The sequence below is a fragment of the Anopheles maculipalpis genome, chromosome 2RL (assembly GCF_943734695.1).
Source record: "Anopheles maculipalpis chromosome 2RL, idAnoMacuDA_375_x, whole genome shotgun sequence".
Classification (NCBI taxonomy): Eukaryota; Metazoa; Arthropoda; class Insecta; order Diptera; family Culicidae; genus Anopheles; species Anopheles maculipalpis.
In genome coordinates, this window is record NC_064871.1 from 41,958,185 (window position 1) to 41,971,170 (window position 12,986).

The following is a 12,986-nucleotide window of genomic DNA, read 5'->3' on the forward strand; positions in this document are numbered from 1 at the left end:
GTGATCGCAAAACAGGGGCGAAATACAGCGAAAAGCTTTCAATTTATCATACGGCGAGTGTGTAAGTTTTCCGTACCGTTTTGCCGGTTGTGCTGTGTGTCCGCTAGGTAATTAGCGCGACACGCGGGTGATACGGAAGCGACCTTCACATCTCAGATCCTACCGTATCAATTAACGCTGCTGCAGGTTTTAACATTGAGCGGTAGCGGTTTTCCGGTGTTTGTTTTTGCGCTCATATGAGTAAAAATTTTGGGAATGGCAAGATGTAAGGGTTATAAAGCTGTTTGATGGACATTTCGTAGTGCCCGACTTCCATTTTGAAGGATTGGCGTTAAAAGTGACGGTGCTAATTGCAAATGAACGAACAGAATCGACGGTTTTTTTTCTCTACTGAAGCTTTTATTGGGATGCATTATTCACGCTTTCCATTATACGCGATGCCACGGAATTTGGAAAGCTCTGCTCTAGCTAGCAACCCAGGGCGTATAAAACCACAGGAGCTTAATATGTCGTTTGAAGATGTGACGATTCGTAAATTAAAATTGATCCAGCGAATATTTTTTTCACACAAAATTTCTGTGATGAATATTACATATTCTTTGAACCATTTACTACTGATGGGAAAACATGCTAAAGCTTTCACAGTAGTTCTTCAGAATCTTGAGCAATGGCATAGCCCTAAGAACTGCAATGATAAAAATAAAAAAAAACACGAATAATGATCTCCCAAAAATACGTTATTGAATACTTAGAGGATTGTTACAGTGCTTCAAATGATAATTCGAACGCTTTGCAATCAAAACGTTGTTCAAGTTTGCGAATAACTTTTGTTATCGAGCACTGGAATATCATTTACACTTTACAGGGCGTTCGGGATAATTTTGACAGTTACATTTTTGTTTATAACTCGTGATGGAGTTGGCATAGGAAAACAAGCAATACGTCAATCGACAGCTATAAGTGTACGGAACAAGCAGCGAAAACATCCCGTGATAAAAAAATGCCAAAAAAGAGTACATTGTGGAAGCGGATCACATGCATCATGATGATCCGCGCCGGACGCGACAACCGCCGACACGGTTAGCACCCAGAACAACCGGTGGCTGGCTTACTGCCCGGCGGACGTGCCACGGGTGCCGCAAACCAAGTTCCCCCAGACGGTGATGGTGTTTTCCTGTGTGTCATCGGAAGGGGACGTGATGCCGCCCCACTTTTTCGAGCAGGGGCTGAGGCTGAACGCGGACGGGTACATTTCCATGCTGCACACCGTCGTAAAGCCTTGGATCACGAGAGTGGCCAACGGCAGACCGTACGTGTTCCAGCAGGATTCCGCTCCGTGCCATACAGCCTCCAAAACGATAAAGTGGTTGGCGGCCAATTTCAACGATTTCACCGCGCCGAATGTATGGCCTTCCAGCTCCCCGGATCTTAATCCAATGGATTATTTCGTGTGGGGCGCGGTGGAACGGAACACCAACAGAACCTCCAGCAACACCAAGGCGGAGCTGATGGCGAAAATCAGGTCCGTTTTCGCGGCCCTACCCCGCGAAACTGTCGCCAGGGCTTGTTTCCGGTTCCGGAGACGGGTGGAAGTAATAGAAGCCGAGGGCGGATATTTTGAATAAAATGAATAAAATACATGGTAAGCTACTATTTCTAAAACAAAACAAAAATTCTGGGATGATTAATATTGCCATAATTTTTTTTTCTTTCTCCGTAGGTGACTGTCAAAATTATCCCGAACGCCCTTGTACTATACATAACATTAAAGTTATTTTTACTCGCTGTTGATGAAAACAAAACAAAATGAAAAATGAAAACTGAAGAAAACAATTGATTGGAATCGACAAAAGATAATAGAAAGTACAATAGTCGCCAACGTAACGGATACTTTCATATTTAATTACAAAAATCAGTCGATATTTTAAGGACTTTTTCACAGTTTATGGCATAGATGTTGTGTTGTAATATTCAACATCAACTGATCGTGCTGTCTAGAGCAAAGTTTGGTAAATAAACTCCGAACAATTATTCGATATGAAAGATACTTAATTTCTACTTTTGGCAAGGCTTGTTGAATATGCCTTATAAAATTAATTTTATAAAATATTTTGGTGACATTAATGCTTAAGCTAATTTTTTGGCTTTAGTTTCAGTTTTGATGCATTCTCATTTCATGAGTGATTTTATTTTGTAGTTTGATGTATTTTTTGTGTGTGTAGATTAAAGGCGATTTCATACTTAGTACACTTAGAAAACTTAGTTCATTACACGTTTAAAAAGATAGGGAGTTTAATTGCTTGGATTTCATCATGAAATCATCACGATCACCATTATCTACTGTGTATGGGCAGCGCCGTTCTTCAAACGGTAGATCGCTGGGGTTCAAATCTCAACCAGACCGTTTCTCCGTAGTGAGGATTAACTATCCAACTACGTGGTATCGGCAGTCTGGTAAGTCATTTCGATGGCTGACGTGACCTAGGAGGTCATTAAGCTAAAAGGAAGAAGATGATGGGCGTAATGGTGTACCGAATAAAAAATTTGAAACGCATTTTACTCGATACAACCCTTTCATTTACAGGGATAAAGTGTGACAACTTCAAATGATTTTTTATTGAGTCCTTTTTTACTTTTTTATGCCTTCTCCGGGGTAATTCCATCACTTGCATTGATTGAAAAGCGATCCAAAAGCCAATCTTATTGTCAGATACAAACTAAGCATGGGAAATAAATCAAAAGTGGCGTAAATGTGCACAAAGAAGGAAAGATAGTAAAACAGAAAAAAACAACGGCAAACCCTTCGAAATGATCGAATTGTAAAGGCCCTCACCGTGTCACTGTTCACCTCCCTCCCCACCCCAACCTTCCCTGGAAATCAGTAAACGGTCGGTAGCAACTTTTAGCCCTCTTTCTTTTTTCGGACGAATAATTGAACCAGACACTGCGTTGGCCGCCCGGGTTGACAAAAAGCTTGGAGCAGAGGGAAGGCCGGAAACAAACGTCCGAGGTTGGTAACCGGACGATGGAAGAAAATGACTTAAAATTTCCGATTGAACCCGTATGCCGCCAACACGCTGCCGGTAAGGTAAGGCAAAGCGGCCTCATCGCTCTCCACTTACTGTGCAGATGCGGGGGTGTGCTGTGCTCCAATTTGGTTGGAAACTCATGAAATCACAATTTCCCACCGGCAGCGTTTACGCTTTTGCGACTAATTGCGTAACGATGTCGGGCGTAGAACGGTAGGACTAATGCGGTGCGTCGTTGCCGACCGAAGCCCGCGTAGCCTTTCGGTAGCCTGTGCGATGGGACGAAGGGAGGCGAACACGGAGACACGAAATGGGTTTTCCCGCCCAAAAGGGCCGGAAGACTACCGGGCATGGCTAATTGTCTTGAAAAAGTCAGCACAAAGGTAATCAAAAACGGTTTAATTGATTTATCATTCGCTCTAAGCGACTTGCTCTTTATGTTCTCACGCTCGCTAGCGTGATGCTTTAAAGGTATCCCGGGCTTCGGAGCCCTTGGGAAGTGGTTAGGCAGGCGCGGAAGGATCGGGCGGAACGTATCTGATCGTTGGAACGATTTATTAGTGTCATGTTGGGAAAAGATTTTCATTTCACGAACTGCTTATCGGCCGCTGGAATGGAAACGGTGTACGAGTGTGTGTTCTGAAGCGCGTGCACCGCTTACCAACAAACAAATCTTTCACCTGATGATGATGGTTTATGATTAACTACACTAAAGAATCGCCTGGTTGGGTGCCCATTCACAGAGCGAATGGTTGAATTCGCGGTCGCAACGGCAAACATTCAACAAAACCCCCATCCAGCACTCACACGGGTATCCTTTTTGCATTTGCGATGGAATACAAAGCAACAAAAAGCACACGACAGTTTGCAAGCGAGACAAACACACTCCTCCTACACTAGATAACGGTTACAGCAATTCGTTTCGTTTTCTCCTGGTTGTTGTTTGTTTTCACAAGCGCGTGTTGAACTGTACTGTCAAGCATCACGTACCCCGTTGCGGAACAGCGTATATGGCATTTTGCAAGTCTTTCTTCTCGTCCCGTTGTTGTTTCCCGCTGGATGCGGCAAGCTGGGAAAACCGCACTGTGGATGCGCTGGTTCCACACGCAAGATGGTGAGTGCCGCTCGCCCTCACAGCACACGCAGCCGGACGGTAAGCCTGGTGTTGGTTTACGTGAAATGTCAGTTTTAATAATTTATATCAGCACGCTGTTGACATAATTCAACGGTACATGTTTGTGAAAGTGGCTTCAACCGTTATTTGCATGCACTTTGGAAGGAAAAAAGAACTTCGGTAAGCTATTTCCGAGTAGATTCAATGCTAGCCAGGCCACCATGTTATGGTGGGCAATTTTAGCATATTTTTATTTGTTGCAAAAGGAGAAGGTGATAAAAACGTTTCCGGCAGATGTGCAAATGCTAAGCTACAAGCGAGAAGCACGATAAGCAACGAGTCTTTCAAATAACAGCTTCAAAAGCATTACAGTTTATCACTTCAAAAACCACTCCTTAAAATTAGAATAAAATATCTTCGATGGTAAAAAAAAAAACTTTGACGTTTTCTGCAATTTGTCCTTAAAATGGTAGAAGCTGTAATTGTCCTTCGGGGGGGGGGGGGGGGGGGGGGGGGGGGGGGCTTAAATCAGTTTCTGTTCCGTTCTTCATCGCTTCAAAAGTGGCTTCAGCTTCCTGGAGCGGGCTTCCTTTAATCCGCTCGCCACAGTTTGTGGCCGACCTGTAGCTGCTGTTGCTCATCCCTCGCGTAGCCATCTTACCCTTTCAGCTCTTCCTTCACTGCCCGTCACGTTGAATGGTTCCCCAGGCAGCTTAACTAGTTTGTGGTTCATTCTCCTTCTCGAGCTCCTGGTGGTTTAGAACATTTTTTTTTATTAGCTTTAGCAAGCCTTACATCTTATGGATTGGATTTGTAGCATTTGTTGGAGAGTAAAACAAATTGGTAATGGAGCTTAAACATTGGTCCGTAGCTGTCTATCATTTCTTCTCGCTATCAGCTATGTAGAGCAACCATGTTTACGAACTATTCAACGTGTAAGCTTGCGCTGTTTTAGCTATTGAAAATATTATTCTTTAAAGCTCGAAAATCGTGACTCCCCAAAGTCTTGGTGTAAATGAAAAAGTAGCGGAAAAATTTACAGATTGCTTTTAAATTAATCATGGATGCCCTCATGGATGCTTATCTCCGATAAAAGCAAAAAATCATAACTATAAGTATGGATGGATGCATGGTGCAGGTGCTTCAAGACACATACTACAGATGGTACGGATTCCAAATGGTGCTAGTAATGGCAAGTGTTTAACAGCAAATAACCTCGGTAAGGTAAAACAGGATCACACGATCCTTATGCTACGTGCAGCAATGCCTACCGTAATTTAGCTTCGCCCCATTGCCAGTGGTCAACCTACTGGTAAAGAAGCCGAAGAAATGTCGAACAGGCAACGAAAGATTCCACTTTTCTTTTGCACACCCTTCACTGGGCGCTGGGTTTGGTTTATTTTCCACTCACTGAATGAAGAATGCCGCACAATAAGCCCTGGAATGCAATAACACCAGTTTTCGTTTGTAGCGCACCGGAGTGTTTTGGAATAAATACACACATACACACACACACAGCCAGCCAGCGAGCCGAGTTTTGGTAGACCAAAAGATGCTCGGCACTTGGATTATGCTGCATGCGGGGCTATGCGATATGGTATGTGTAGCGCGTTGCTGTAAGCGTTCATTTGGTTTATTTGATTCAACATTCCAGGCAGCAGAGAAACGTTCCTTTTCCCTCTTCCTTATTACATTCTGCTAATTCGGAAAAAACACTCTTAGGGGTGTGCTCGTGCTCGTTCCCACCAGCGGGTCAGCAGTACCCGGTAAGCCACACTCTACGGCGAGCTTTCCGTACTGTCGCTTTCGGTGCTCGCATTGCTTTGAACCGGTGAGGGTAGAGGTCGGCGGGGAAAGTGGAACTGGGGACGTGGGGACGTGGGATTGCGAGATTTCTATCCCCTTCATTCAATCATTCGTGTACACAGAATTAGGGAGGGGGCGCACCACATAGACTGTAGCACCGTAGACACGCCACGGATTACATGGCGATTTGGATGTTACTGGGCTGAAATTTGATCACCGGGATGGGGGTTCGTTTTCTCGGGAGTACGTACCACGTACAGTACGATGAATTGAAATTCGGCTTTTGCTTCTTGATTGTGTGTGTCGACATTCTTGCTAAAGTTTGTCCAGTTCGTGCTAGCTACTTGTGCCAGTAGGTATGCTTTGGATGATGAACCATGGATGTGACTATTTACTACGAGCTGCTGGAGCTCACTCTGAAAGGAAACCGAGGAGGAAGTTACGTTCCCCGGCTGCTGTTGTTTTCCATTCAACGTCCAACGTTAATCCTTCGCATCGACCGACGCCACAGACGGTAGCCCTGAAGGCAAGGATTTCGGTTGTAATTTGTGATTACTTATATTTTCGTTGTTTACCGCTTCCTGTACCGTCCTACCGGAAGTGATCATGTACGGTGCTTTGATTCACTTTTCGCATACTTTGCTTAACTTAAACTTCAACGGCACCGATGAAAAAATGAAAGCAACCAAGTGGGATTTTCACCCGAAACCAATTCCACCACGAACCGTTCGGCATGCGATGCATTGAATACAAACCATTGTTGATGAAAGGCTGTCGAGTGGCTACTGGCCATTCGACCACATCCTCAAGAAGCGGATCGCTTCAACCGATGCGAGCTGACGAGTTAACGAGCATAACTTGTGGCTCATTGAAAGCCTGTTGGGAAATGAAATGGAAAACTCGGCCAATCATGAGATGAGTGCGCCGGGCCCATATCACTTACCAAACAATGGATCATCCGTTGAGGCACAGGCACAGGCACAGGCTTTCTTTTTCCCCTGTTTTGTTGATTGGTGAAATCAAAAAGGGCATTACATTATACGCCTTGATGTGTTTTATTATGTGCGTTTGAATTTGATTTTCACTCACCGATAATGAGACACAAAAGCACGACAGTCGTGATTGTTTATGTGTGTATGTGTGTGTTTGAGTGAATTTTTGGGGGAATTTTTGTTTTCTTTTTTTGTTGCTTGCATTGCTTTGCCCTGCCTGGGAAGGTAAACTGCCATCTTTGTCTCAGTGTGTTTCAAAGTTTGGGAAGTAAAATAAGAAAAAAAAAAACAACCTAAACGAATCAGTCCCAGCACAGTTTGATTCAATTAAGCGGGAAAAGATATTGTGATTGACGACTCCGTTTTCTAGAGCCATTACTTACTATCTTGATCGACGTACAACCGGACCGGAGCGCTGGGAGTCTTCTATCATCAGCGCACGAGCACCAACGGTGCATGCTGGGCACGCCGAGAAAAAGCAACTGGATAACAAAGTCTGTACCAGTATCTGTGTACGTGCGTGTGTGTGGATTGAAAGCATCGTTGCGATTGAAAGGCCAGACCAAGGGAGTGTTGTACGAACACACAACTGTTTCCTTTCGTGCCGAGCTGCTCGGTTTGTTCTGGCACAGCGGCAAAGCTGTGGCAATGTTATTTATCTTCCCCCCTTTGTTTTTTATTTTTTTGCTGCTGCTATACCTTTCCCTATAAAACGCCATGTTTGGCATAGCGGGCAACCTGGACCTGGGATGGATGGGAATGGTTGTTTTCGGGACTGAATCGTGAAACAGCAGCTTTTTGTTTTTATGCTCTTCCCTGCTTCGTGCTGCTGCCATGGATGGAAAAAGAAAAATTCTGATGGATCACCGGTAATAATGGGTTTTAAAAACAACCATAATTGGTGAATGAAATTGAAAATTGTTGATGTGGAACAGCTGGCGCAGTAGATTTATGCTGAGGGAAACAAAAAATGACTGCACAACACCCAAAACCGCACACTGCATGGTAAGTGTGTTTGAACCTTAAAAACTTCAGTGCAACGGGGTTTCAGGCAGGAACAACTATCACGTGATGCCAGCATGCCGCACAGCATTAAACTCCATCCTTCTTGCGTTAAGTTTAGATTTTTTTCATGAACATATTGTTTAACAGGTTAGTGGAAGGATAAATGATTATTTTATGTTTTAATTAAATATGCGAGAAATATTTTATATTTAAATGCGTTACTTCCATGGTTTGCGGTACGCGTTGGGGACCATCTAGGTTGTGTTTGTATGTTATCGATTTCGTTCATGTTTGAAGGCTTTTATACTGACGGTAAACAAGGGGACGGAATCAAGGAATAGCACAAAAAGTATGTCAATTATGTAAATTATAACAATTACAAGGTACCAGGCACCATGCGTCTCCATCGATAGCCATGCCCTTGATTGATCTGGTTAGATATTTGAATGATGTGTTACATAGATATTTTAATTAGTAACCTATGCCTAGCTTTTGAAGTAAATTGAAGTAAATAAACAGCTATTTATCTAGAATTTTCAAACTCATCATGATTCAATTCTAACAAAACAGACACAGACAAACTTGTAATTAAACACATAAGAAATTTATTAAATTTCTTGGAGGATTACATTTTCTTCAAAACACATCAAACAGTTAGAAACGGGCTGGTTTGAAGCTTCCTGGGCACGATAATCGAAAATAACTTGCATCACTTTCTCAGGTACCAGGCGTCTCCATCGGTTAGGTTGGAACATGGAGGAATTATGATCAACAATAACGTTTGAAGAAGACATTTGGAATATACTGCTTTGGTAAACGATAAAACGCTTCAAAACCTTATTAAGTGTTTGTTGAATTATTTTTTGCAATAATTTTCATTAAAAAGAAATAAAGAAAGTAGTGATTGTAAGGCTCTGGCAGCTAACCTTACTTAGTTAAGAAGAAAAGAAAACGTAAAAACACATTGTTAGAAGTTGAAATTTTACGCAAACCTTAGAAATACAGCAGAATGAGATTGTACTCAAACTCCAGCTAATCACCAGTATGCGGCTTACTATTTTTATTACTATGCGTGAATTTTTTCAAAAAGCAACGATTAGTACTGGAGTCTTCAGCCTTCCTAGCTCTATTTAACCTAAAAACATAATCAACCACAACCAGTCTCCGATCCGCAATTCAGCAAACTTCTCGTTTAACTTCTCGGCAGTACATCGAATGTCCTGGTTCTGTTAATTGGAAGCTCTGCTACTTAAACTGTTGCTGCATGTAATTTAATGCTCGTTTCGTCTCAGTTTTCCTAGCAGGAACCGGGGTGGGGTCGAAAAGGTCGAGCTACTAGTCTGTGTCGTAATTGATAATAATTGATTCAAATATTTAGGCGGCTTGCGTCTACTGACCGGGGCAGTAAACATACGCTAAATGCTTTGCTAGGTTTAGTGGCTCGGTTTGCCGTATTGGGATGGGGGATGCAAAGCTGATCGACTTTTGCACCCATGGTAGGGGCCGCGAACGATACGTGCAATAATTAATGAGACACGCAAGTGTAACGTGAAGTGCATGAGGCTGAGGCAGGTAAGGTGGTTTGGTATTAAGTTGCAGTGGAACTATATCTGAATGGGTAGGCGGCGCACGAGCAACAGAAACCGCAGTGTGTACCGTACGCGTACGGTACGCGGCACTCTATATAGCTAACAATTTTGCCAATGCTCCGGTTTATGATGCTCTCCACGATCAATGTGTGTTCGCTTGCACAAACGGGGCAAAAACACCAACACACACACACACACACGCACATTAGCTCACTGTGCAAACAGATGTTGGGTTCCGGGTCGAGTTGGTAGGCGGAATGGAGAATGGGACACTTCAAACAAGCATACCAATCGCTTTCCGCTCGTTTGGCTAAAACATACAAAAATGGGAGGTTCCTCCGGGAAGGTAACTGACGGTTGGCTGCTGGAAGGGTGAAGCGACCGGCAGAGGGCTATATGCTAACCCTTGTGCTACCCTTATTTTCCGGGACGGCTCATGACGGGCTGCGGGACACGTGCCCGAGGTGTACAGGGATACTATCAAGTACGTCATTTTGACGCATTCGATATTCAATATCTATCTTCCGCTGCCTGACGGCGATGCGTCCCACTTGAAATGGAAAATTGATGACTGATCTGCGCTGTGTGCTGTTGGAGCCGTGCGTCGTCCCAGGGTCAAGGCAAGAAGAAGCATACAGGGAAATCCATTTAAGGAAAAACTTTTCCCCACGGATAGCTGTTGCGTGGATCGGCTCACGAGGGGCTCTTCAGCAGGAGTTATATTGGTGGAGCAAGAGGAATGGGGAATGGGCGGGAGTGCCTTCGAGACTGATTGCAGCTGTGGGGCAAAGGTTCGATGGACTTGAGCGTTGAGTGGTAAAGAAGCGAGCCAGAAACGGTGAAGAAAACAAAGTGATGAGAAGTTTGCCGGGCTCCTCGATAGAGGCGCGTTATCGTGTGATAACGTGTCGGAAGCTGTCCCGTGGGCAACGTCGTACGTCGAACTGCTGGGAGTGGTGTGTGTGTGTGTGTATTGGTGAGAAAGTTTACGATCTCCGTACCATAAACTTTCCTTGGAACCTTTTCGCTTCGCTCGTGTCGCTGCCTGTTAGTGTCAAGCGTAGCGCGTACCTGCGGGCAAAAATTCGCTACTTGGCCAGTTTTCGGGCAGTGGGAGCATCAGTGAAAGTGTTCATCCGTGACGAACATAGAGTCTCGGTCGGTTGTTCCGCAATACTCCTCGTCCTCGACCAACACAATCACAACCAGCCCGAACCGGTACACCGAAGCGAAACCCGAACCCTCCGATGGTTGTCGCACTGGGACTGTCTAACACATCCGCGTATGGCCCAGTTTTGGGACGGGTCTAAAACCCAGAGCTGGTGCGGGAAGGTCCCAGAAAGCTGAAGAACGCTGAACCCGGCTGTTTGGTGTGGTGAATGCATATGAGATAATTTGCTAGCGGTGGCGCGAGAGAGGATGGAGCGGCTCGGCTTGAGAAGGGGTGGGCGTAGCGGATGTTGTTTGCAAAGGATGGGAGTTGCGCGACGATAACAGAGCAGTCGGAAGAAAGCGCGTGGGATAGCAGCGCAGAAAGTGAGCAGTTGAGCGCCACGTTCCCTGCGAAACGGGTCCAACAGGTCTCTGGTCGGCGTCGTTAATGCTAACATCTAACGGTGCCCGGTCGTGTATGGGAACATCAGCAGCCCATGCGCTCACGTACGCCGAAGGGACGAACCTGTCTTAATTAATATTCTTATCAGGTGCCGTTTGAATCTGCTTTTCGAAAGGGATACAAAATTCTCGTTACTCAAACACATTGGACATTCACGAAACAGTTGCCGATGGTGTGTGTGTGTGTGTGTGTGGGAGAGATAGAGAGAAGCAGAATTTGGGGTACCTTTAGGAAATGTATCGACACAAAATGGTAGTGATATTTTTGCAGGTGCGCTGGTCGATGTGTTTTATTTGATACAGACAATTTAAAAGCGAACGAGTAATGGCACATAATGCCATAGGTTTCCACATAATTTCGCCAGACACGGTGTGTTTTTGTTTTTAGAGGGAGATTATTTTTCAACAGCAGCATTAAGTGTCTTTAATGCTGCATTACATTCACGTGTGTTTGGTTATTGCATGCACGTGATGGATGGTGATGGTTCAGCTGATGTGAACTGGGCGGAAGATGTTGGCCAATAGGGTAGGTGTGAGCGGTCTTAAACAGTGAACGGAACTTTAAGTTTGCTCAGGTCCGGTGTGTGAACGAACGAAGCAAAGAGATTTGGAAATGCTACACAGCTGCTTATGGTATATTTGAACAACTTTCTAGCCAAATTAGTTAAATAATTTTAATGTTGCGTGCACAAACGACTAAAACATTAGAATTATTGACACTTATATCATATACCAATACAGGTTTCTTGAAAGAATGAGTAATAATTTTTGATGACTTATTTGATTAAAAACGATATTTTATTTTATTTATTGATTTGTAAGAATGACAGCACCTAATTCCATTGTTGCAGATAAATTAGTAAATAATTCAATAAATCCTGTATTTCAAGCTCTTTTTTGCTAATTTTCAAACCGTAACAGTAAAAGCTGTATGGTTTTCTATTACAAACCTTGCAACGTGTTAATTCCATACAAAGAGAGGACGCTTTCCAGGGGCTTAAATGGTACAGCGATTGTATCCATTACTTATTCAACGAATGGTGCGAACGTACTGCACACGAAACGCTCCGACAAAGTTCGTCAATTCTTCGGCTATCGCATCGTTCGCTGTGTTCGTCGGTTGGGGAAATTCATTTCAACGTTGCACTAGAGTTCATTTTAGTTCGATAAGATTTAAAAGCAACGTTCACGATGGAGCAGCCTGGTGGACGATTTGCGGAAGCTTCGTTGCTGTCGTGTGAAATATTTTATTGGAAAGTGCAAAAGCTTACTGAACGATGGGAAACTTTTCACCAATGGTATTAAGGATATGTTTGCTTTAGCCGTTCAGTTATTTTTGCATAATAACGATGCGTTTAAAAAAAACGTCGTTTACAAAACATGACAAATTTAGTTTACCATTTTTTACAAAAAAAAAAAAAAAACAATTTGATTATCCTTCTTCTTACTCTGACAATGCATTGAGACGAATGAATTAATCAATCGGATATCTAGATTTATCATTTATTTTATAATTTACTCATAATTTACTATTTATCTTTCTGCTGAAGTTAAGTTTACGTCTAAATCAAGCGGTCATGCCTTCATCCACGGGCCATAGACTACAATTTAGTTTTCCACTCTAGGCTTGTGGCTGTCTCAAAACCATACAGATGAAGCCATATTTACTGTCGTATCTTTCTTATCTTTTTTAAATCAGAGCATTACAAAAACTTATTATTATCACCAGACAAAGGACGACTGTGCAGTGTGACTAACAGTACATAATACCATGTAATACTATGCGTTGGAAACTTCATAAGGTTCCCAACGCCCTGTCAGTTAGGAGGCGACAAGA

General features: G+C 43.5%; 3 protein-coding genes across 3 annotated transcripts in view; 1 reads left to right on the forward strand and 2 right to left on the reverse strand.

Annotated features, from left to right (window-relative positions):
* LOC126557894 (protein Notchless) overlaps positions 1 to 12,986 on the reverse strand; it is a 195,019-nt gene that overhangs the window by 131,038 nt on the left and 50,995 nt on the right. The gene's annotated exons all lie outside the window — the stretch shown is intronic.
* Positions 1 to 12,986, reverse strand: part of LOC126556762 (putative ATP-dependent RNA helicase DHX57) — a 300,736-nt gene that overhangs the window by 125,894 nt on the left and 161,856 nt on the right. The window lies entirely within an intron of this gene.
* Positions 1 to 12,986, forward strand: part of LOC126557181 (protein claret segregational) — a 333,201-nt gene that overhangs the window by 63,600 nt on the left and 256,615 nt on the right. The window lies entirely within an intron of this gene.